General features: G+C 50.9%; 1 long non-coding RNA gene across 2 annotated transcripts; it reads left to right on the top strand.

Annotated features, from left to right (window-relative positions):
• The first annotated feature begins 128 nt into the window (after positions 1–128).
• On the top strand, positions 129–9,764 carry LOC136580591 (uncharacterized). 2 transcript variants are annotated; one of them, XR_010786981.1, is made up of 4 exons: positions 130–244; positions 7,544–7,650; positions 8,574–8,638; positions 8,742–9,764. It is a non-coding gene; the product is annotated as an uncharacterized lncRNA (long non-coding RNA). The 2 variants fall into 2 exon arrangements; XR_010786980.1 differs by having other exon boundaries at positions 129–7,650.
• The last annotated feature ends 12,888 nt before the right edge of the window (positions 9,765–22,652 follow it).

The following is a 22,652-nucleotide window of genomic DNA, read 5'->3' as shown; positions in this document are numbered from 1 at the left end:
CAGTGACCTCTGGGAGTCGTAGTTCGTAAGCGTCAACAGTGCGTGCAGTGAGCGGGCCTCGGAACTACAATTCCCGGAAGGCCTTACGGTAACACTCCGGTCATGTTACATATAAGGACCAATGGACGAGCGGCTGTGGCGTCCTCCGCTCCCTGCTGTGTGCTAGAGAGTTCAGTGATGTGGAAAGTTGCGGTGCTTTGTTGGGAGCCGGATATGTCGGCGGATACAGCGTCAGATACGCGGGGTGAGGAGACGGGGATGCCGCCAAATGGCGGGAGGACGCCATGTTAATGGATCCAGCCCAGCCACCACCCACCACCAGTTCACGGGACTCTCCACACCGCGGCGGTGCCACAGCCCAGCTACACCACACATCCACGGGACCCTCCACACTGCTGACAGCTCTGTCTCACAGTGCTATCTCTGCCTGGGGGTGCCTCAGCACAGCCACCCCACTCTACACGTCCACGGGACCCTCTACCCCACAGGAGTGCCTTAGCCCAGCCGCCCCGAACTACACATCCATGGGACCCTCTACCCCACAGGAGCGCCTCAGCCCAGCCGCCCCAAACCACACATCCACTGGACCCTCCACACTGCTGACAACTCAGTCTCACAGTGCTATCCCTGCCTGGGGGTGCCGCAGCACAGCTATCCTACTCTACACGTCCACGGGACCCTCCACACCACAGGGGTGCCACAGCCCACCCACCACATGTCCACAGGACTCGACACCCGGCGAGACTGCCACAGCCCACCCACCACATGTCCACGGGACCCTACACCTGGCAAGACTGCCACAGCCCAGCCACCCCAAACCACACATCCACGGGACCCTCCACCCCACAGGAGCGCCTCAGCCCAGCCGCCCCAAACCACACGTCCATGGGACCCTCCAGTTGAGACTGCCACAGCCCAGCCACCCCAAACAACACGTCCACGGGACCCTCCACCCGACGGGAGCGCCACAGCCCAGCCACCACCCATTCATGGGTCCCTCCACACCCAAGGGTTGCCACAGCCCACCCAACACACGTTCACGGGACCCTCCACCCAGTGAGACTGCCACAGCCCAGCCACCCCACACGTCCACGGGAACTGCCACCCTAAACTACACATCCATGGGATCCTCCCGAAGGGAGCGCCGCAGTCCAGCCACTACATGTCCACGGGACCCTCCACCCAGTGGAAGTGCCCGCAGCCCAGCCACCCCACGCGTCCATAGGACCCTCCACACCACAGGGGTGCCACAGCCCACCCACCACATGTCCACAGGACTCGACACCCGACGAGACTGCCACAGCCCACTCACAACATGTCCACGGGACCCTACACCCGGCGAGACTGCCACAGCCCAGCCACCCCAAACCACACGTCCACGGGACCCTCCACTCCACAGGAGCGCTTCAGCCCAGCCGCCCCAAACCACACGTCCATGGGACCCTTCAGTTGATGAGACTGCCACAGCCCAGCCACCCCAAACCACACGTCCATGGGACCCTCCACCCGACGGGAGCGCCACAGCCCAGCCACCACACATTCATGGGTCCCTCCACACCCAAGGGTTGCCACAGCCCACCCAACACACGTTCACGGGACCCTCCACCCAGTGAGACTGCCACAGCCTAGCCACCCCACACGTCCACGGGAACCGCCACAGCACAGCCACCCTAAACTACACATCCATGGGATCCTCCTCCCAAAGTGAGCGCCGCAGTCCAGCCACCACATGTCCACGGGACCCTCCACCCAGTGGAAGTGCCCGCAACCCAGCCACCCCGCGCGTCCATAGGACCCTCCACACTGCGGACAGTCCTGCCTCACGGTGTTATTTCTGCCCAGCAGGAGGGCCGCAGCCCAGCCACTCCACACCACATGTCCACAGGACCCTCCACACGACGGACAGCCCTGCCTCACAATGTTATCCCTGCCCGGCGGGGGTGCCACAGCCCAGCCACTCCACCTTTCACGCCCACAGGACCTTCCACACCGCTGACAGGTCTGCCTCACAGCTCTATCCATGCCCAGCGGGAGCGCTGCAGCCCAAGCACCCCACGTGTCCACGGGACTCTCCACACGGCAGACATGCCTGCCTCACAGTGTCATCACTAGCCGGCGGGAGCGCCACAGCCCAGCCACCCCACGCCTCCATGGGACCCTACACCCGGCGGGATCGTTGCAGTACAGCCACCACACCTCCACGGGACCCTCCACCCAGCGGGAGCTCCGCAGTCCGGCCACACCACACGTCCATGGACCTTCCACACTGCGTACAGTCCTGCCTCACAGTGTTATCTCTACGTGGCGGGAGCACCGCAGTACAGCCACCACATGTCCATGGGACCCTCCAGCCAGTGGGAGCGCCACAGCACAGCCACCCCACGGGTCCATGGGATCCTCCACATGACGGACAGCCCTGCCTCACAGTGTTATCCCTGCCCGGCGGAGGTGCCACAGCCCAGCCACTCCACCCCATACGTCCACAGGACCCTCCACACTGCGGGGGTGCCACAGCCCAGCCACCCCAGACTACACATCCACGGGATCCCACACCTGACAGGAGTGCCACAGCCCAGCCACCCCAAACACTGCATACACGGGACCCTCCTCCCGGCGGGAGCGCTAGAGCCCAGCCACCACCCATCCACCCTATCCTCCACCTGGTGGGAGCGCTGCAGTACAGCCACCAACCTCCACGGGACCCTCCACCTAGCGGGAGCGCCGCACCCCGGCCATGCCACGCGTCCACGGGACCCTCCACCCGACGGAAGCGCCACAGCCCAGCCACCACGTCAATGGGACCCTCCATAACCCAGGCCTGCCACAGCCCACCCACCACACGGTTACGGGACCCTCCACCTGGCGAGACTGCCATAGCCCAACCACCCCACAGCACCTGTCTACGGGACCCTCCACACTGCGGGGGTGCCACAGCCCAGCCACCACAAACTACACATCCACGGGATCCCACACTTGATAGGAGTGCCACAGCCCAGCCACCCCAAACACTACATACACGGGACCCTCCTGCCGACGGGAGCGCTAGAGCCCAGCCACCACACGTCCACTGGACTCTCCATACGACAGACAGCCCTGCCTCACAGTGTTATTCCTGCCAGGTGAGAGCGGCGCAACCCAAGCACAATACACCACATGTCCGCAGGACCCTCCACCTGGCAGGAGTGCCGCAGTACAGTCCCCACACGTCCACGGGACCCTCCACCCAGTGGGAGCGCCGCAGCCCAGCCACCCCACGCGTCCATGGGACCCTCCACATGACGGACAGCCCTGCCTCACAGTTTTATCCCTGCCCGGCGGAGGTGCCACAGCCCAGCCACTCCACCCCATACGTCCACAGGACCCTCCACACTGCGGGGGTGCCACAGCCCAGCCACCCCAGACTACACATCCACGGGATCCCACACCTGACAGGAGTGCCACAGCCCAGCCACCCCAAACACTACATACACGGGACCCTCCTCCCGGCGGGAGCGCTAGAGCCCAGCCACCACCCATCCACCCCACCCTCCACCTGGTGGGAGCGCTGCATTACAGCCACCACACCTCCACGGGACCCTCCACCTAGCGGGAGCGCCGCACCCCGGCCATGCCACGCGTCCACGGGACCTTCCACCCGATGGAAGCGCCACAGCCCAGCCACCACGTCAATGGGACCCTCCATAACCCAGGCCTGCCACAGCCCACCCACCACACGGTTACGGAACCCTCCACCTGGCGAGACTGCCATAGCCCAACCACCCCACAGCACCTGTCTACGGGACCCTCCACACTGCGGGGGTGCCACAGCCCAGCCACCACAAACTACACATCCACGGGATCCCACACTTGATAGGAGTGCCACAGACCAGCCACCCCAAACACTACATACACGGGACCCTCCTGCCGACGGGAGCGCTAGAGCCCAGCCACCACACGTCCACTGGACTCTCCATACGACAGACAGCCCTGCCTCACAGTGTTATTCCTGCCAGGTGAGAGCGGCGCAACCCAAGCACAATACACCACATGTCCGCAGGACCCTCCACCTGGCAGGAGTGCCGCAGTACAGTCCCCACACGTCCACGGGACCCTCCACCCAGTGGGAGCGCCGCAGCCCAGCCACCCCACGCGTCCATGGGACCCTCCACACTGCGGACAGTCCTGCCTCACAGTGTTATCCCTGCCCGGTGGGAGCGCCGCAACCCAGCCACCCCACACCACCCGTCTGCAGGACCCTCCACCTGGCAGGGGCCCCGCAGTCCAGCCATGACCCATCCATTGGAGCCTCCACCTGGCAGAGCGCTGCAGTACAACCACCATATGTCGCAGCCCAGCCACCCCACGCGTCCACGGGACCCTACACCTGGTGGGAGCCCCGCAGCCCAGCCACCTGACATGTTCTCGGGACACTCCACACAACGGACAGCCCTGCCTTACAGTGTTATCCCGGCCCGGCGGGGGTGCCACAGTCCAGCCACTCCACCCCATACGTCCACAGGACCTTCCACACCGCTGACAGTCCTGCCTCGCAGCGTTATCTGGGCCCAGTGGGAGCGCCGCAGCCCAAGCACCCCACCCCACGTGTCCACTGGACCCTCCACACGGCAGACATGCCTGCCTCACAATGTCATCACTAGCCTGCGGGAGCGCCACAGCCCAGCCACCCCACCCCTCCATGGGACCCTCCACCTGGCGGGAGCGCCGCACTACCGCTACCATACTTCCACGGGATCCTCCACAGCCCTGCCTCACAGTGTTATTCCTGCAGGTTGGAAGCGCTGCAGCCCAGCCACCCCACTCCACCCGTCCATGGGACCCTCCACCTGGCAGGCGTGCTGCAGTCCAGCCATCCCACATGTCCATGGATTCCACCCGGTGGGAGTGCTTCAGCCCTGCCACCCCACGCATCTGCGGGAACCTCCACCTGGTTGGAGCACCGCGGCCCAACCACTCCACGTATCCGCAGCACCTTTTACACCGCTGACAGTGGTGCCCCACAGTGTTATCTCTACCTGGCGGGAGCGCCGCAACCCACCCACTACACACCACCCGTGCATGGGACCCGCCATCTGTTGGGAGCGCCGCAGTCCAGCCACCACCCGTCCACGGGACCCTCCACTTGGCGGGAGTGCCGCAGCCCAGCCACCCCACGCATCCATGGGACCCTCCACACGACGGACATGCCTGCCTCATAGTGTTATCTCTACTCGGCGGGAGCGCCGCAGCCCAGCCACACCACACGTCCAGGGGACCCTCCACCCTGCGAGAGCGCTACAGCCCAACCACCCCACACCATACATCCACGGGACCTTCCGATCGGCGGGAGCACCGTATCCCAGTCAATCCACCCCACTCGTGCGCAGGACCCTCGACACTGCTGAATGTCCTGTCTCACAGTGTTATCAGTAGCCGTCGGGAGTGCCGCAGCCTAGCCACCCCATGTGTCCATGGGACCCTCCACCTGGCGGACAGTCCTGTCTCACAGTGTTACCTCTACCCAGCGGGAGTGCTGCAGCCCAGCCACCACACTTCTATGGGACCTTCCACACGGCGGACAGCCCTGCCTCAGTGTCATCACTACCCGGCTGGAGCGCCGCAGCCCAGCCACTCCACACCACACGTCCATGGGACCCTCTACAGGGTGGACAGTCCTGCTTCAGATTGTTATTCCTGCCCGACGAGAGCGACGCAGTCCAGCCACACCACATGTCCACGGGACCCTCCACACGGTGGACAGTCCTGCCTTACAGCGTTATCTCTACCCGGCGGGAGCACTGCATCTGCTAAAACCACTCATCCTTCAAGGTCCCACAAGATAAAAGTCACTGCAGAGAAGCTTCCTGACGCGGAATCACCGCCATCCTGTAAAATTGTCGCAAATTCCTGAAATACTGGGGAAATAACAGAGTTCCAAAGAAAAAAATGCAACAAGATCTGCTGGTGTGCGGTGTCCCTCACACTCTCCTGCCCGATCTGGGGTGGTGCGCAGTGAGCATGCTGGGAGGTAGAGCTGCCGAGGCGACCAGACTGCACAACGCCTATCTTGTATGAGCCTGTTACATGGGACCGCCAACTCCTTGGATGAAGAGCACTTGACAGCCGTGTTTATGACAGTTTTTTCTTGTACATCACCATCTGTCTTGATCCACACGCCGTGGGTCATGTGACTGCTATCTTACCGTCACCGCCTACAGTCAGTTGCCTGTCTCACCCGTAGCTCTGATGCCTCCGCTCTGCTAGCCACCACACCAATGCCTCCACCATGTGCTAGTCACTACTCCCATGCCTCCACCCTGTGTCAGTCGCTGCACCACTACCTCAGCCCTCTGCCAGTCACTACCCCGATGCCTCAACCTTATGCCGGTCACTACACAGCTTCCTGCGCCCTGTTGCAGTCACTGCTCTGATGCCTCAGCCTTATGCCAGTGACTGTATGATGCCTCCATCCTGTGCCAGTCACTACACTGATGCCTGTCACTGCTCAGATGCCTCAGCTCTCTGCCAGTTGGTGCCTATACCCCCACCTGATGACAGTCACTGCACCAATTCCTCCACCCTGCAACAGTCACTATACTGATGCCTCTGCCTTGTGCCAGTTGGTGCCTATGCCCCCACTCTTTGCCAGTCACTGCCCTGATGCCTCCACCTTGTGACAGTCACTATACTGATGCCTCTGTCTGTCACTGCTCCAATACCTTAGCCCTATGCCGGTTTCTATGCTGATGCCCTCACTCTGAGTCACTGCACCGATGTCCCCATCCTGTGCCAGCCCCTGCACCGATGCCTCTGCCAGTCACTACACAGATTCTTCCATCCTGTGCCAGTCACTGCCCTGATGCCTCCACCTTTTTTCAGTCAGCAAAAATTTTTTAAAAAATTTTTGTTTGCAATTCCATTTATCCTACCTTATGTCTAGTAATGAAAATTTTTTTCCAGCCAATTCTGTGTTCAGTTCCTATGACCTAAAAGGCATTAATTTTTCAATTTGCAATATAGACTTAAAACACCATATTGAAACATATATATATATGTTATAGATCTGATCCAGTGATACCCTATGTTTAGAATTATGTTTGTTATCTGACATCGGAGTTTCCTACTTAGAGTATGTATAGTGCATATATTATATATGCTCATGTATACTATCTCTATGGCGTTTTTTTACATCCTTATATACATGATTACTACTATCTTTATTCGTTCCTATGCCTGGCTTTCCTCCCTACCTTTTGTTTTATACTAACCCCCTGAAATTTACCCCCCAGCTCTCATGACTTAACAGGTGTCAGTATTATACTTTGAACACACCCACTCAGGGACTCATTCTCTCCACTGGGCTGACTAACACAGGTACTCTGTTCCTTTTAATCAGGGGCATAGATTTGTATCTTGCTATAAAAGTTATGTGTTAACTACATTTTTCAGCTGTTGACAAAGGCCACTGTCTGGCCGAAACGCGTTCAGCATTTACCTGTTAGATGTATGCCTTTTAATCAATAAAGTTACGTGTTTTAATGGTTGAAGCCCTCCTCCATATCTACAGTTTCTCTCAAGAAGTTTAGCCGATTGCCAATGGCCATCTAAGGACGGAGCTCCTGCTGGGAAACAGATATTGTTTTTTTCCCCTATACTGGAGGCACTGCTGGTGAGGTGAGCCCCTATTCATTTTTTTTCCTTTTTTACTATACTGATGCCTCTGCTCTGTGCCAGTTGGTGCCTATGTCCCCACTCTTTGCCAGTCACTTCACTGATGCCTCCACCTTGTGACAGTCACTATACTGATGCCTATGCCTGTCACTGCTCCGATACCTTAGCCCTATGCCGTTTTCTCTGCTGATGCCCTCACTCTGAGTCACTGCACCAATGTCCCCATCCTGTGCCAGTCACTACACAGATTCTTCCATCCTGTGCCAGTCACTGCCCTGATGGCTTAGCCCTCTGCTAGTCAGTATACAGATGCCTCAACCTTATGCCAGTGACTGCACGACACCTCTGTCCTGTGCCAGTCACTGCACCGATGCCTCCACCATATGCCAGTCACTACACCTACTCCTCCATCCTGTGCCAGCCACTACACCCATACCTCCATGCTGTGCCAGTCACTACACTGATGCCTGCACCCTGTGCCAGTCACTGAACTGATTACTCCATCTTGTGCCTGTCAGTGCTCTGATGCCTCAACCCTGTGCTTCTGTCATGTGCCAGTCACTATACAATGCCTTTGTTCTGTGCCAGTCACTGCACCGATGCCTTCCTCTGTGCCAATCCCTGCACTGGTTGTCCTTCCACTACAGAATACAATTTATACTCGTCACTCATCTATAAAGCTCTCCCCAGTGCTGCATCTCCCTGTATCTCCTCCCTCATCTCTGAATACTATGCCTATCCATGCTCTCCACTCTGCTAATAACCTTAAAAGTTGTCGTCCCACGTTAAACAGGATGACTGTCCCATGGACTACTGCCCGACTATCGCTCCTATATTTTATACAGGAGTGATAGCACTGGTAAATAAAGTTTTTGTTTCTTGGACGCAGAGTACTGTTTCTTATGTATTTTTCGATGTTAATTCAGAATCCGTCGCCAGAAATCGTCCATCAGGCACCAGTTTTCCGCAATTGCATTTTCCATTGTTGCAGGTTAGCCTAACCAGCCTTAATACTCTATACTTGAAAAATCAAATTTTTAGCCCAATAATAGATATTATGACCATTAAAACTTGCCTAATCTGATTAATTCTAGGGAATTCCTGACGAACCTGTCCAAATTCTGCTCCTCGACCAACATGCATTACAACGCCAATAACGGCAAGCCTGGGCGTGGAGATAAGAGAAATGAGTTATTGTACTTCCAGACGCCATTACTGCTGGTCGTGCTATTTTACCTAGATGCTTGTGTAGAAGGAGAAGCTTCATTTCTCACCTGATTGCTTTTCAGTTCAGTTTTTCTGCTTTTTTGTGATCTTGTTTCTGAAAATCTCTCGGCGTTGCTTGAATCATCCTGACAATTTCAGTTATGCTTGTGGGGAGGTCACATTTAAATCGAAAAGAAAAAAATTAACGCCATTGATTTGCAAAAGTTCCGAACTATATTTTGGTTGCAAGATTCTAGACGAGGACAAGTCTTGGGCTCCATATATATATGTTGTGCGTCCTGTGCTACTTTGCTTGCAAGTTGGTTAAGAAAGAAGTCTTTGCCGTTCCAATGGTATAGAAAGAGCCAAAGGATCACTTGTCGGACTGCTATTGCTGCATTACCAAAATCACTAGAATTTCAAGTAAGTTGAAAAATTCTGTACACTATTCCAACACACCCTCGGCCATTAGGCCGGTCCCTCACAGCACAGAGCTACCCATTCCCGTAACCCCGGAGACATGTTGTCTAAACATGGTGGAGGAGGACCATGTTCATGTTGAGGCAGAGGATATGCCTAATGAAGAGAACGATCCAGATTTCACAGAAAGTTCTTCAGAACTACACATATTAAGCCAGGCTGACCTTAACGATTTAGTTCGTGACCTGAACCTAACAAAATCCCAATCAGAGCTTCTAGCATCAAGGCTTAAAGGCTGGAACTTGTTAAGAGAAAACAACAGAACCTGTTCATTCCAATTGCGATTACATCTCATACTCAAGGTATATAAGCCCGTTGAAGATACCAACAGGTCTTCCTACCTTGATGATATCACTATTTATATATATACTATATACTATTTATATATACTATATAATTATCGTAGCTTCTATATAGTGCCGATTATTGTTTTTTTGGGATTTATTTAATAAATATACTTTAGCTTAGAACTCAGATGTTTTTTAATTTTCAGCTCTCATATATTTAAATAACTTCAATGTGTTTCACCGCTTAGTGCCAGCGGATCATCACGAATATAACGAGCTCTGCATTAGCTGAACTGGAATATGTTTTTCTCCAGCAGGCTTCAGGGTATTCTGTAGCTTCCTAATTGTGTATAATGCAGTATGCGCACACTGCCCCGAGTTAGACGCAAGATATCAGTCTCATGTCCAATATGGTTCTGAGCATACGACCCCCAGAAGCCTCAATTTATTGAAACACGTAATACCTGCCCTTTATGGGCGTTTAGCAGATTACATCAGTAACATATATATATTCTTATTCGCTGGGTCATATAGAATTCCCTGCCTCCCTGCCCACCTTCTCTCAAGTCCAGTGTAGTGTGGACTTTGTCCCCTCAGCATGCAGTCAAGCTGAAGGAATTTCAGTGTACATGGCAGTCTTTGTTTAAGAAGTTTCAGTATGGGTGGGAGTTTCGGTGTGGGGGAAGGTAGGGCTGGGGTAGCACACAATAATGAATACAGGTATACATAATATTGTGACTTTAACTCTTAGAGGCTGCTTGTGGAACTTTGTATTAGGCTAACCTTATACCACACATCTTTCACCATGCCATTGTCCAGCAATTACCCTAATGAAATTATGCAGCCATTAGCCTCTACAGAGTTAAAGTCACTACAGCTGCATAATACTTCTAGTTTAGTACAAATCAATAGACATTTTACGCTAACTAATCATCATGTCTACTACAATCCCCCCTTAAAATGTCTATCCTCTAACCCTTCCCGTCAAATTTTCACAGTTCTCTGCACGTGAGCCTATAACCGGAGCACGTTCAAGGTTCAATTTAGGGTCTTCAAGGGGGTGTAGGACTTGTCCACTCCTTCTGGGGATGCATCCAGCAAACTCATTGTGGGAGCGGCTGTTCCAGCATCAGTTTCACAGGTCTCTCTGACACAGGGGATAACACAGCAGACTAGAACGGAAAAGATAATCAGTTCACATACAACTGCGACGCCCATATGAGCCTGGATCCTTTGCCACCCGCTCATCCATGGAAAGTACTGGTCCCAAAGGTTAGCTCTTTTTAGTTAGTGCGGTCAGCTTCCTAATGGCAACTGCGTCTTTACCCGCGGGTCACGTGTTGTCTGGGATGTAGGTACAACAAGTCTCCCCTATCATCTTACAGACACCCCCCTTTTTAGCTAAAATCATATCTAAGGTCATTCTATTTTGAAAAGTCATAGTCGAGGTAGGTCCTATTGGTCGACTACTCGCTATAAGGCATCTCTAGTGTAATTTATAAACCGCTGCTAATTATAATAAACATAATTAATCCAGTCAACATTTTATTTACCATAATGATCAGAAAAATGGACTCGAATCTAGCTTTAACGTGGTCTCTAATTTTCAGAACTCGTCAGGTACCCCCCTTGGCTGTCCTATGACGTCAATGTACACGTGTAGGTCAAAACTACCACCAGGAGCCTCTCTCCTCGCTCTAGTGTAATGTTACAATACTAGTATTGTGCACAGGTACGCACGGCGTGGGACTCCCTGATCTTCACCCACACCAATGTCCCTCCTGGAGATAGCCCTGAAGGTGGACAGGTCCAGGCCGCCAACTCTGACCCTACACTACCTAGTGACAAGACGGGAAGGAACCGCCGTACCTATGCAGAAAACAAGGATAGACCAACATGACAAGAAAACCACAGAACACAGCAGAGTTGGATCGAGATAAAGTAACTATTGGGGGGTAACCTCATTATCCTCAATGTTGTCTGACAGGATGTGGAGGGGCATAAGGGCTTTACTAAGGCACACTCCCCTGTCCAATTATCTTCCAGCCGGGTCCTCCACCTCATGTCTCCACAAAGCCAGTAAATGTCTCCTAAGGACTGGACCCAATCCTGCATCCATGCTCCTCCTACGGTATGATAGGAGGGGAAATACCTGTTAGTGAGTTCCCCAAAAATCTCCCTCCACCCTGCCTGTTTGCATGGCAGGTGTAGTTTCCAGGGTAGTCAGTAATACCCTCTCCGGTGCAAAACACTTAAGTAGTTATAGAGTATTCCTTTTTTCACTTCTCACAAACAGTTTAATTGGTGGAAGTGCTAACGATCAAACTAAGGAAACACTTTTCAGCATCTACAGGGAGATTCAGAGGGACCATCCCCGAGTGTGGTCGTGCACTACCGCACACGCAACAGTTAGACTTGTTGCTCTTGTTAGCGTTGTACCTCATCAACTCCAACCAGGAATTCTGGTCAGGGTAGCCAGTCGCTACTGTCAAGGTGTCCTCAAAGGTAGAGTCGGCTATGATCATCATGTTCGTCAAGGTCTTTATTTTAGGGCGGAGGGGGTTAATTATGGCACAGGACTATGTGAAGGCCTCCATTTGAGAGCATCTACCATATCCCTTATTTTAAACTTCCCTAAGGGATCTGTCCTCCCGTACCGGTATGTCCCCAAACTGTAAGTCCCCCGGGCTTGGATGGTCAGTGTAAAAACCGTATTAAAACCAAGCAACATACTAAGTTCAGCCTTCCAATTCCCTCTGTCCTTATTATTCTCAAGGAGGGTTATACGACTAATTAGGGATTTCCCGCTCTTATCTTTCTTATTTAAGGCATTTTGCGGTTTATAGGACCAGTCGGTTCCTGTGTTCCGTCCCACTGATCCCCAATAACGGCAGTCTTCTCCCCAGACATTATCAGTGGCGCAAACATATTGTATTCCCCGGGTATATAAGTCGTATAACCAGCTGGACTGAGCTAAATCTGGTCCGCGGTGGGATTTTGCACCTAGACACGGGACCACAGTACAATAGTCGAAGGACTATGCAGCTACTTGAGTGCTGGACGAGTTATACCAGAAGGTAACCATACCCTCATATTCTTCCAACTAAGGATTCCAGTTGCCACCCTCCTCTCTCACTAGCCCTAACCAGAGTAATGCTCACAGCACAACTAAGACTGGTCTCCCGGATCTGAGGCTTTCTTACAGTATGAAGCGTGGATCCATGTAAGTCTTTCGGCTAGTTTCACAGCTGTGGCAGTAGTCAGAAGCACCTGGTAGGGACCATCAAATCGGGGCTCAAGAGGGTGCTTCCTGAGGAACTTCTTGACACACACCCAATCCCCAGGCTGCAAGATATGTGTCCCAGTGTCTGCCTCTGAGTCTGGAAGAGAACACCTGTGCATAGGCTTTGGTTAGTGCTTTAACAACGGAAATCACATACTTAGTCAACACATCAGATTGTAATTGTAACTGCTGAGGATAGTAGGAACCTAGCCTTGGGGCTAGCCCAAACAATCTCGGATCCCCCCAGGGTTCATATCTAACACTGAATAGGGCTATTGGATGACAGTCTTTTCAAAGTAGCCCCATTTTCTGCGTCATTTTAAGTATCTTGCTTTTTAGCGTGCCACTAAGTCTCTCCACCTTTCCACTACTCTAAGGGTGGTAAAGTGTGTAAAAGGCCTGAGATACACCCAGAGCAGACATGACATGTTACATTCACCTGCGAAGTTTGTACCTCTGTCTGACTCTGAACCACTTCTGGTACCCCATATTCACAGTTTACCTCGTTCATGAGCTTCTTTGCAGTTACCTACTTGTTTGCCTTGGTAACAGGGTCGGCCTCCAACCTGCAAAAACATCACCATTAACAAGCACATATTCATACTTCCCAACTAGTGGGAGCTTAATGTAGTCAATTTGCAATCCCTGAAATGGGTAGAATGGTCCCGGCAAGTGTGATGTGGCAAATTTACTTCTGCCCTGTCTCATCTATGGCATAGATCATGCTAAACTGGACAAATGATGCAGCAGCTACAGAGAACCCAGGAGTCGCCCGTCCTCTTTCAAGCGTCGACGTCATTGCTGCTTTACTAGGTGGGTCTTTCCGTGCGTCAGCTGGGCCATCATGGGATACAGGAACTGTGGTAGGCAAGTGCTGTTGACTGTTCACCATACGCTGTCCTGTTTCTGCTGCTCCCATTTTAGTCCATTTATCCTTTCCTTCCTTGCTGGCTTGTAACTGTAAAGTCTTTAGCATATCAAAGTCCAAATTTTGTCAATGTCCAAAGTTTTTGCCACTGACTCATGCGGTCAGTACCTTTCTTCTTTCTTCCACGGCTTGAGGGCCGCTGCCTTTGCTGTGCTGTCGGCGAGGGTGTCGTCTCTCGCTTCTCCAGTGTAGGAATCGGTGTGAGCACTCACCTTTGTCAGGTAGAAGTAGGGCCTCCATGAGACTCTGCAGTGCTGCACCATTCTCAATTGGTTGTCCTGCTAAGGTAAAAAAAACTGTCTGGCCCTCCATATTGGGCCGTAATCATGAGCTATGCCAAATGCATACCAGGAGTCAGTGTAAAGGGTTGCCGTCTTACCTCTCGCCACTCTACACACCTCAGTGAGGGCCTTCAGTTCCGCTTCTTGTGCTGAGACGTGCGGAGGCAGAGCTTCTGCTTCTAGGACATCTTGTTGTGTGACCACTGCATATCCGATGTGGAGTCATCAATCCTCACCCTGGTACCATCTGCAAAAACTCAACATATGCATTGTCAACAGAGATTCCAGTAACTGTTTGCATACCTGCAGTTTCTTACTGTATCAGTACTAAATAATCATGTTGATGTTCTATTTTACATGGATCAGAATCTTGTAGTACAAAATAATTTTCCTTTTTATTTTATTTTTTTTTAAAAACCCAATAGCTGATCTACAACACCTAGATCACCTATGACCTAGATCACCTATGCCTCCCCCCTTTTGAACCGGAATACTCAATTGAAAAAGGAGTAGTCGCATTCAAACTAGTACAACGTTGAAAAAAGGAAACCAAGAGGCACAAAAACAAGCACTTTGTAGGTCAAGGTGACATTGTATGCAGCAAAGTCTGAGTGAAAATATCCTTTAGATCTTTTTTTCTTTTTTTTTTCAGGTCGCAGTTAGCATTTTTAACACAAGGGGGCGCAACACAAGCAAAATTTACAGTCACCCAGTAAAATAGTATCCAGGGAATTTCACCGTTTAACTTTCACTCTCCTGTCGGAATATACACACACCCTGAAAGTGAGCACATGGGGGAAAAGTAATTTCAGGATGGGGGCAGGGTTCACCACACTTGCTGCAGAGTCACACTATGTGGGGGTTTTAAAACCATTGCAAATGTGGCCGCCATTATAGGGATGGGCTATAGTCAACACAAAGGCATTACATTGTTCATGATACAGGCAATACACATCCCCCACTACACTCTCTCCTCTTGAATCCCTTTCCAACATTATACCACCTCCTAGCAATCTAAAACACCTTCCTTTCTGCTAGGGCTTCCTGCTTATCTGTCTATAACCCGGCATTTCTTTCTTGCAACAACTTTCCTGATCCTTATCCTTGCTTACCTTTCTTTTTCCTCCATTCTCTAAACAACCTAAATCTATCCCGTATTCTAGTCTGCCTTCTTCAAATCACAATGTACATTAACACTATAAACACAAAACAAAAGGAACAGATGGGTTAACTGGGAAATGCTCTCAGTGGCTTAACATGAGCCCACTCTCTTATCAGTAACCCCCCCCCCCAATAACAAACACTGCACATTCTTTAAACAAGACCTTTGACTATACACAAAGACTGACGATTATATTCAGTGATAAAGACCTCAACAATATTTGGAGTATTATCCAGCCGACACACAATACGGCTATGATTCCCCGCGTATCCCTTTTCACATATGAGAACATAACACGCTCGATCATACAGGAAAATACGCCTATTTTAAACCCTGTGTATCCCTCCTTACGTATGAGAGCACATAACACGCTCGATCATACAAGTGCATACTCCTACTTTAAATTTACCTGGCCTCGCTCTCCAGGTGTAGTAGCGCAAACCGTGCACTATTACATAGGAGAATACGGCACGGGCGCGCTCCCTCAGGCTTATTTAGCCAAGTCCGCCCTTCTTACACATTAACCCTCACAGAATCTGTCTCTTGGTCTTGTATACACAATCTTTAACCGTCTTAGACACAACATTCACAGCATACAGAATACCCCTAGACAGGTTACACAGTGGTTTTTTCCGAGTAGAAAGAACTATATTACCTGCCTTTCAGTGATTTATCACTCTAGATTAAATATGGACAGATTAACAGTTAGAAGTCAGCTCACATCGGTAGATTAACATAAAGCTTTGTAGATTTTCGGGCCCCTGAGTTCTGCGTGTTATCTGCCGATCTCTGTATTGTTCCAGAATAAAGAAATTAAAAAAAAATCTACTCGGCTCACCCAGGAGACGCCAATTGAACTGGAATATGTTTTTCTCCAGCAGGCTTCAGGGTATTCTGTAGCTTCCTAATTGTGTATAATACAGTATGCGCACACTGCCCCAAGTTAGACGCAAGATATCAGTCTCATGTCCAATATGGTTCTGAGCATACGACGCCCAGAAACCTCAATTTATTGAAACACATAATACCTGCCCTTTATGGGCGTTTAACAGATTACATCAGTAACATATATATATTCTTATTCGCTGGGTCATATAGAACTCCCTGCCTCCCCGCCCACCTTCTCACAAGTCCAGTGTAGTGTGGACTTTGTTCCCTCAGCATGCGGTCAAGCTGAAGGAATTTCAGTGTACGTGGCAGTCTTTGTTTAAGAAGTTTCAGTATGGGTGGGAGTTTCGGTGTGGGGGAAGGTAGGGCTGGGGTAACACACAATAATGAATACAGGTATACATAATATTGTGACTTTAACTCTTAGAGGCTGCTTGTGGAACTTTGTATTAGGCTAACCTTATACCACACATCTTTCACCCTGCCATTGTCCAGCAATTACCATAATGAAATTATGCAGCCATTAGCCTCTACAGAGTTAAAGTCACTACAGCTGCGTAATACTTCTAGTTTATTACAAATCAATAGACATTTTACGCTAACTAATCATCATGTCTACTACATAGCAACATCTGCTGTGAGAGATTCTCTCTCTATTTTCGTTAGTCACAAAAGCCCAAAAGACTTTTTTTGAAAATGTGTCAGAGATAAAGATAAATACTGTTGGATGAGGAATAGTTATAAATCTGTTCTGTTATGACGGACATTTGTATCTTTTTAGATCAAACAGCAAGCTGAGGGGCGTGGCCTGGACGCTGAGCAAGATGGAAGTGTGAGGGAAGTGCTCCATCTAAGCAGCACCACTCAGGCCTCTTTACAGCAGCAAGCAGCCGCAATTATGGGGAAAACAACAAGGGACAGGAGCACGGAACATCAAGGGACCCCCCGCCCGGCAAAAGTGCAGCCCGATATGCAGCGCTTCTTCAGGGAGAAGAGCGCTCACTTACCGAGGCCTCCCTCCAAGATGGCACCGGCCCGGGAGCTCATCTCATCTCACAGTAAGGGGGAGGAGGAGGGAGCTTCCTCAGATGGGGAAGATTGTGAATCCATTTCAAAAGGGTTCATGAGGAACCTGATTTCTCAAGCCCTGCGCCCCATCAGAACAGACCTTGCAGAGATTAAAGAGGAGTTTAAGCAGATGGGGCACAGACTGGAAGATCTGGAGTCCTCCTCCTCGGCAGTTATCTCTCATGCACAACAGTTAGAGCAAGCTTTGAAAGAGCAGCAGGCACATCTAAACAGAGCTTTACTGTTACAGGAAGATCTTGAGAACAGGAACAGGCGCAATAATCTGCGTATCAAAGGTCTCCCTGAAGCTTTTACAAGAGACTCTATATAAAGTCGCCAAAGAAATCTTTGTGTCTCTATTAGGTGCTGAGAGAGCCGCCTCCATCTCGATTGAGAGAGTACACAGGGCATTGAGACCCCTGCCAAGCGATGCAGAGCCTCCGAGGGATATCATCTGCAAGCTCCTCTCCTTCCCAGACACCCTCGCCTTACTGAAAGCTGCCAGAGCCCATAGGTCTGTGCCCTATGCGGATGCATCTCTGCTTATATTTCAGGACTTAGCGCCTACTACACTAGCCTAGTGCCGTCTCCTACGCCCCCTCTTGGAGGTTCTCAGGGAGAGAGACATAAAATACGCCTGGCTTTTCCCGTTTGGTCTTGGCTTCTCATATAAGAGTAAGAGAGTCAACGTTCGCTCGCAGGAAGACCTGGAAAAAGTCTGGCTGTTACTAGAAATTGAACCTATCTCCCTTCCCTGCTGGCAGCCACTTCCGGACCTCCCTCACTTCCACCCGCTGGAGGCACCGGAGGGGGGGCAAGCCTCTGGTAGCACTAAATTCCCTAGAGGGAAAAATAAAAAGTCAAGAGAGGACTTTCCTTGAGATCTGGCAGCAAAGGAGTCTTTTGTCTGAGAACCCCTACCTGGTGACCCCATGGACAGGGTAGGAGGGTCACCATTGCCGATGCAGGCCAGCAGGCGAGTTCAACGACTGAAACTCGCTGCATTTCAAATCGGAGAGTTTTAGAGACCCGGCTGCGAGTCCCGTTTCCCCGTCAGGACATAACTAATTCCAGCCCGGGCTCTCGCTCTCACCTCCATAGGGAGGCTTTCGTGTTCCAGGTTGGATGTTCCGTATCCACGTTCCTGTTCTCCCTAAGCCTATTTCAAGAACTTGAGTAATATTGTTTTGCCGTTACACTAAGATATAGTTATATGTATACCCCATGATCAGCCCAAGGGGCCCATGAGGGTGCCTGTCAGACCAGGCTGTGTTGAGCTTTTTTAATTCCGATTGAGTCACTGGCTCTACACACCCCCAGTAGTACGCCCTCATCTTGGAGAGGGGATTTGGGACTATAAGTATCCCACCCCCTCCCAAAGTACTACTTGTAATAGTTAGCGGACCTAATCGTCTGCGCTTGTACCTTACTCGATTTACCTTCCTCTTTCCCAATCCCATTAGCCTTCCCATCCTCCCCTTCCCCCGGACCCACAACTCTATATAACCCCTCCTTTTCTTGTATCCTTTTACCTCCTAAGCTACCATCTCTATCGCCGGGTACCACAAATCGTCACCTTTCACCAGTACTGAGGTGCTGTGTTGCTAGTTGAATTTTTGTTCTTCTTCTCATCCTCTGCTCTCTCTTCTGAACAGGAAGGATCTGATGGGAGACCTCCGGCTCACTTCCTTCAACGTGAGAGGCCTAAATTCGCCCTCTAAAAGACATAATGTCTCGCTCCTAACCAAAAGGTATGGCACAAAAATTCTTTTTATCCAAGAATCCCATTTTAAGGGGGACAGAACCTTTAATTTGCCAGGTAAACACTTCTCCCAAGCTTTTCACAGCACTCACCCTTCATCGGCATCAAAGGGAGTCTCTATCTACATACACAAGGATATTCAATTCACGGTAGAAACACAATACAGAGATGAGGAAGGCAGGGTCTTATTTTTAAAAGGAACGCTAAATAACTTCCCAATCCCAGACTAGCCCTGACGCTAGTCTTGTCAGCACTGCATCTAGCTCCTGCTCACTGTCTGTACTCAGACCAGCGACAGAGGAAGAAGTCTCCAAATTGCTCTTCTCTGCTCGCCCCACTACCTGCGCTAGCGACCCTCTCCCCTCACACCTCCTCCGTTCCTTCTCCCCAGTGGTCATCTCCCATCTCACCACTATATTCAACCTCTCTCTGACCTCTGGCATCTTTCCCTCTTCTTTCAAACACGCCATCATATCCCCACTGCTAAAGAAACCGACTCTGGACGCGACCGATGCTGCCAACTACCGACCCATCTCAAACCTCCCCTTCATCTCCAAACTACTAGAACGGCTGGTTTACTCCCGCCTTGTAAGCTATTTATCAGAGAACTCTCTCCTAGACCCCCTACAGTCTGGCTTCCGACCTCAACACTCGACAGAAACTGCCCTTACTAGGGTATCCAATGACCTACTGACAGCCAAATCGAGGGGCGATTACTCCCTACTGATCCTCCTCGACCTTTCTGCAGCGTTTGACACTGTTGACCACAAACTCCTCCTCAGTATGCTACGCTCCATTGGCCTAAAGGACACTGCCCTCTCCTGGTTCTCCTCTTACCTATCTGACCGCTCTTTCAGTGTCTCCTTTGCTGGCTCTACCTCCCCTCCTCTTCCCCTTGCTGTTGGGGTCCCCCAGGGCTCGGTCCTTGGCCCCCTTCTCTTCTCTTATCTACACAGCCCCTATTGGACAAACCATCAGGAGTTTTGGCCTCCAATACCACCTGTATGCTGATGACACCCAGCTATACACCTCTTCCTGTGACATCTCTGCACCTTTCCTCCAAAACATCACCGACTGTCTGTCTGCTGTCTCTAACACTATGTCCTCTCTCTACCTAAAACTAAACCTCTCTAAAACTGACTTACTGGTATTTCCACCCTCCACTAACCGACCTCATCCTGACATCTCCATCTCAGTGTGTGGCGCCACCATAACTCCTAGACAACACGCCCGCTTGCCTACATCCAATCTCTGGCCCGAACATGTCAGCTGCACCTCAAGAACATCGCAAGAATCCGCTCTTTTCTCACTGTGGAGACGTTAAAAACGCTTATTGTCGCCCTCATCCACTCCCGGCTTGATTACTGCAACTCGTTGCTGATCGGCCTCCCCTGCACCAGACTCTACCCTCTCCAGTCCATCCTGAATGCGGCAGCCAGGCTCATCTTCCTGTCCAGCCGCTACTCAGACACCTCTGCCCTGTGCTACCTTCATCCACAAAGCCCTCCACAGTGCAGCGCCACCCTATATCGCCTCCCTTATCTCAATCCATCAACCAGCCCGGGCTCTCCGCTCTGCTAATGAAACCAGACTGAGCGCCCCTTTAATTCGAACATCTCATTCTCGCCTCCAAGACTTCTCCAGAGCAGCACCGGTCCTCTGGAACGCACTACCAAAGGCTACCCGAGCAATCCAGGACTCGCAGAACTTCAGGCGTGCTCTAAAAACGCACCTCTTCAGGGAGGCATACCGCATTCCCTAAACAAACCTCTCTGTACTCCGCCTGATAACATGCTCCCTGACCTACTGACTGCAATCCCTGCTAGCCATCATAAACCACTCCTGCAGTCACACCCTTTCTGCCGTCACACGGCTAAATGTCTGGCCATTGTCTATGTGTATAGCATCCCTCACTCTCCACCTCACCATACCGTGCACATCTCCAGCCCCTTTACCCTCTGTATCACCCCATTACTTGTAGTATGTAAGCTCGTTGGAGCAGGACCCTCACCCCTATTGTTTCCATCAACTGATTACTATATGTAACCGTGGTTCTGTAATGTTTGTATTTCTGTATTCCCCCTGTCTATGTAAGCGCTGCGGAATATGTTGGCGCTATACAAATAAAGATTATTATTATTATTATTATTAAGTTACCCTAGCCAATCTCTACTCTCCAAACTCGAACCAGATTCAGTGGCTTGTTCATCAACTAGAGACCTTGAAACACTTTGCTGTGGGCCATCTAGTGATAGCGGGGGACTTCAATGTCACCTTAAATCCGCTTCTTGACTCATCCTCGGGCCGCTCACAAATTTCACAAACCAAATTAAGGAAACTAGGGAGGTGTCTATTCGACCTGGGTGTGGTGGACGCTTGGCGTCTTCTTCACCCCTCGACGAAGGACTTTTCCTACTACTCATTGGTCCATTCCTCGTTCCAGAGGTTGGACTACCTCTTTGTCTCCTCCGCTCTCCTCGCGACCCTCGAGAAGGCAGAAATAGACACAATAACGATTTCAGACCATGCTCCGATTCATTTGGTTCTTCGGTCCCCCACGGTGTGCCAAGGGAGTGGAGATGGAGATTGAATCCGTCCATATTAGAATCTCTAGAGGACAGGGAGCATTTAAATAAATCGCTTGAGGAATATTTCCAGTTAAATAGTAATGGCGACACCTCGATCCCAATAACTTGGGAGGCTCACAAAGCCTTCATTCGGGGCCAGCTGATCTCTCTTGGATCTCGCATTAAAAAACGTATCCAAAAAGAGATAGATGAGAAGCTGATAGAGATTGCCAAATTGGAACACTTGACCAAACTCTCTCAAACCAAACTGAATCTTGAAAGCCTAGCCGCTCTCAGGACAGACCTGAGACGTTGTCTAGACTCCAGATTCAACAAAAAACAGCTCCACCTAAAACATATTTTCTTCGCTCAAGGGAATAGAGGGAGCAAATATATGTTGTCCATTATCAAAAAGACAAAGACAAAAAATTTAATTAAATCAATAAAAACCGAAAAAGGGGACTCGGTCTCTGCCTCATCTGACATAGCAAGAGAGTTCCAGGCGTTTTATTCTAAGCTCTATAACTTAAAAGCTAACTCCACCCCTGAGGGACAAAAAGACTCAACTCTACTAATAGACCAGTTTCTACAGCAGATAAATCTCCCTAAGTTGAGCTCCGCAGAAACATCCGCTCTGACCTCTCCGGTCACCCTACCTGAAATTCAAAAACTGATAGCATCATGCCCTCCGAACAAGAGCCCGGGCCCAGATGGTTTAACCATACACTACTACAAGACCTTCCAGGCTACCCTAGCACCCAGACTCGTGGATCTCTTCAACGACCTGTTGAAGGGTGCCCCACTACCAAAACAGTCCCTAGAAGCCCACATAACCTTGATCCACAAGGAGAACAAGGATCCTGAACTGTGTGGCAGTTATCGCCCAATCTCTCTGATCAACCTGGATGCGAAGCTCTGGGCCAAGCTTCTCGCAGAGAGACTGGGTATTTGCATGCCAATTTTGATCGGAGAGGAACAGGCAGGCTTCTCTAGGGGAAGGGAGGGGAGAGACAATTGCCTCAGACTTTTGCACGCTGCCCGATACGCCCAATCTCATAACATACCCTTGGCCCTAGTAGGCACAGATGCCGAA

The sequence above is a fragment of the Eleutherodactylus coqui genome, chromosome 10 (assembly GCF_035609145.1).
Source record: "Eleutherodactylus coqui strain aEleCoq1 chromosome 10, aEleCoq1.hap1, whole genome shotgun sequence".
NCBI classification, from domain to species: Eukaryota; Metazoa; Chordata; class Amphibia; order Anura; family Eleutherodactylidae; genus Eleutherodactylus; species Eleutherodactylus coqui.
Note: the sequence above shows the minus strand (reverse complement) of the source record. Positions and strands in the feature narration are given on the sequence as shown.